This window comes from Somniosus microcephalus, chromosome 20, assembly GCF_052327205.1.
Source record: "Somniosus microcephalus isolate GS21.2 chromosome 20, FLI_Smic_1.0, whole genome shotgun sequence".
NCBI lineage: Eukaryota > Metazoa > Chordata > Chondrichthyes > Squaliformes > Somniosidae > Somniosus > Somniosus microcephalus.
In genome coordinates this window covers 82,293,205-82,297,120 of record NC_141006.1, presented here as the reverse complement: position 1 = coordinate 82,297,120, position 3,916 = coordinate 82,293,205, and positions in this window count along the sequence as shown.

The window sequence follows — 3,916 nt, the reverse complement described above, 5'->3', positions numbered from 1 at the left end:
GAGGAGCGAGTTGGGTAGGATTGATTGGGGAATGGCACTCAAAGGGGTGACGGTGGATAGGCAATGGCAAACATTCAAAGACCGAATGGATGAACTACAGAAGTTGTTCATCCCAGTTTGGCATAAAAATAAAACAAAAAAGGTGACTCAACCATGGGTAACAAGGGAAATTAGGGATAACATAAGATCCAAGGAGAGGACATACAAATTGGCCAGAAAAAGCAATAATCCTGAGGATTGGGAGCAGTTCAGGATTCAACAAAGGAGGACAAAGGGATTAATTAAGAAAGGGAAAATAGAATATGAGAGTAAGCTTTCAGGGAACATAAAAACTGACTGTAAAAGCTTTTATAGATATGTGAAGAGAAAAAGATTGGTGAAGTCAAAGCGTAGGTCCCTTGCAGTCAGAATCGGGGGAATTTATAATGGGGAACAAAGAAATGGCATACCAACTAAATACATATTTTGGTTCTGTCTTCACAAAAGAGGACACAAATAACCTCCCAGAAATACCGCGGAACATAGGGTCTGATGAAAGGGTGGAACTGAAAGAAATCAGTATTTGTAGGGAAATGGTGTTAGGAAAATTGATGGGACTGAAGGCCGATAAATCCCCAGGGCCTGATAATCTACATCCCAGGGTACTTAAGGAAGTGGCCCTAGAAATAGTAGATGCATTGCTGGTCATCTTCCAGAACTCAATAGACTCTGGAACAGTACCCACGGATTGGAGGGTAGCTAATGTTACCCCACTATTCAAAAAAGGTGGCAGAGAAAAAGCGGGGAATTATAGATCGGTAAGCCTGACATCGGTAGTGGGGAAAATACTAGAGTCCATTATAAAAGATGTAATAGCAGAGCACTTGGAAAGCAGTGACAGGATCGGACAAAGTCAACATGGATTTACAAAAGGTAAATCATGCTTGACTAATCTACTGGAATTTTTTGAGGATGTAACTGGTAAAATAAATAAGGGAGAACCAGTGGATGTGGTGTATTTGGACTTTCAGAAGGCTTTCGATAAGGTCCCGCATAAGAGATTAGCGTGCAAAATTAAGGCACATGGGATTAGGGGCAAGGTATTGACTTGGATAGAGAACTGGTTGGCGGACAGAAAGCAAAGAGTTGGAATAAACGGGTCATTTTCCGAGTGGCAGGCAGTGACTAGTGGGGTACTGCAAGGATCGGTCCTAGGACCCCAGCTGTTCACAATATATATTAATGATCTGGACGAGGGAATTGGATGTAATATCTCCAACTTTGCAGACGACACAAAGCTGGGTGGGAGGGTATGCTGCGAGGAGGATGTCATGAAACTCCAGTACGATTTGGACAGGTTAGGTGATTGGCCAGAAACATGGCAAATGCACTATAATGTGGATAAATGTGAGGTTATCCACTTTGGTGGCAAAAACAGGAAGGCACATTATTATTTGAATGGCAATAGATTGGGAGAAGGGGAAGTGCAAAGAGACCTGGGTGTTCTTGTGCACCAGTCGCTGAAGGTAAGCATGCAGGTGCAGCAGGCGGTTAAGAAGGCAAATGGTATGTTGGCCTTCGTAGCAAGAGGGTTCAAGTACAGGAACAAGGATGTTTTGCTACAGTTGTACAGGGCCTTGGTGAGACCGCACCTTGAGTATTGTGTGCAGTTTTGGTCGTCTTATCTGAGGAAGGACGTTCTTGCCATGGAAGGAGTGCAGCGAAGATTCACCAGGCTGATACCTGGGATGGCAGGAATGACGTATGAGGAGAGATTGTGTCGATTGGACTTATACTCACTGGAGTTTAGAAGATTGAGAGGGGATCTCATCGAAACCTATAAAATTCTGTCAGGCTTGGACAGACTAGATGTTGGAAGAATGTTCCCGATGGTCGGGGAGTCCAGAACCAGGGGTCATAGTCTAAGGATAAGGGGTAGGACATTTAGGACTGAAATGAGGAGGAATTTCTTCACCCAGAGAGTGGTGAACCTGTGGAATTCTCTGCCACAGGGGGCGGTGGAGGCCAGTTCATTAAATATATTCAAGAAAGAGTTGGATATATTTCTTAAGGCTAAAGGGATCAAGGGATATGAGAAGGCAGGGACAGGGTACTGAAATTGGATATCAGCCATGATCTCATTGAATGGCGGAGCAGGCTCGAAGGGCCTACTCCCGCTCCTGTTTCTATGTTTCTAACTATTAAATACTGTAATACTTCACTAGTGCCTCAGTGTTATTAAATAGATGTTATGGTTGAAGACTTTAGTCCAAGAGGATTGCCAGATTTGAAAATATTGTACCACATCAACTTATAGAAAGTAATGAGCTTTAGGAATTAAATCAATTAATTAACTTTCAAATATCAAAAATGCTTTTATTCTACGGTATCTTTCCCCTGCATTACCAGTGATGGCCTGACGGGGGTGCAGTGCTTGTGACAATTCCTGGAATGTGAAAGTTCCCAAGCTGGTGCCAGAAGGCGAGCAACATCTCTTTAAATGGAAGGTCTTGTTTTACATACGGAATTGACATTTCACCCTATTTTCATAAGAAAATAAAAGCACCGGCAGCTTTATTTGTTGGTTAGTCACCACTATACTGAATACATCTTTAACAATTGAAATGCAGGTTTTGGAGAGAGAGAACCTTATGTTTGGGAGACCACATTATTCACTGAAAATAAACGCGTTTGTCTACACTGACTGAAGAGAAGGCGCAACAGATAAAAGGTCCATCACCATTATTGAGTGTTCTAGTTATGCAGTGGTGTATATTATTATTTTATGTGTATATAAATCACATCACATATTTAAAGCAGCTGGTCAGTTATGCATTAGGAGACTGAAACAAAGCTCGCTCAGTGGGCAGATGTGGATTTTACTTACCACTACACACACTTAAAGACAATGGCCCGGAATTTGCGGTCCTGAAGACGGCGAACTGGCAGCGTTCACCGTCAAAACTAACCTCAACTTCAGGATATGCGCATTCCCAGCGTAATACAGAATGCTGAAGTTGTGGTCAATCATTCACTGCTCCTCCACCCCCTCCCAGAGCCAGCAATCGGTGAAATCTGTCAAATATGGGAAACCGACAAAAACGTCGGCTCTTCCGCAGTAAGTTCCCCACTAAAAATTAGACTCAAAGGGGTTAGGTGTAACTGGGGTTTTAACAGTGTAGTGACTGCTAAACAAAGGTTATGGCCCTGAAAAAATAATTCTAATTTTGTGCAGTCAAATTTATCCATTTTAATAAAAATTAAAATGTAAGAAGTTTGTCCATCTTTATTTCAGGTTTACCTTTTCCCTATGCGAACCTAAGCCTTTACTCACTTCCTGGTTCGCTAAGAATTCTGCGTTTTTATTGGCTCCTTAGACAGCTTGTTGACATTACAGCAGCTCTTTGCTGGGAATCCCCATGAACTGCCATTGATTTCAATTACATGTCAGAAAACCCAAAATTCTCGACAGAGATCGCAAGATCTTTGTGCGCAACTTACTGCGAGGCCAGCGTCGACCGCCTTTGCTTCACCGCTGACCACAAGACCTGGGCCACTGAATCATCAATGGGAGCACAATTCAGGAAGTGGCCATTAGTCATGTGTACTGACCTCCAGAGATCACTGCAACAATCAGGAACAAAAACCCATGACCAGTTGTAACTCTCCCACCAGCACCTCAGCCGCCTCCTGGTCTGTACACCCCAACGACTCACTGTACAAGCTTGCAGTCACTGAAGGAGCAGATTTTACTTTGAAATATTCCCCTTACCTACTCCAGATAAGTTACACAGTAGAAACCTTACCCAACCTCAGAGACTGAAATTGACAGTGGAATACTAGCCAAAGAACCAGTCAGTGGCAAGGAGATGGTGCTGCTAATTACTTATGGCATAACTAAATGGAGTTTAGAGTCCACAGAAATCACACCAAAAAA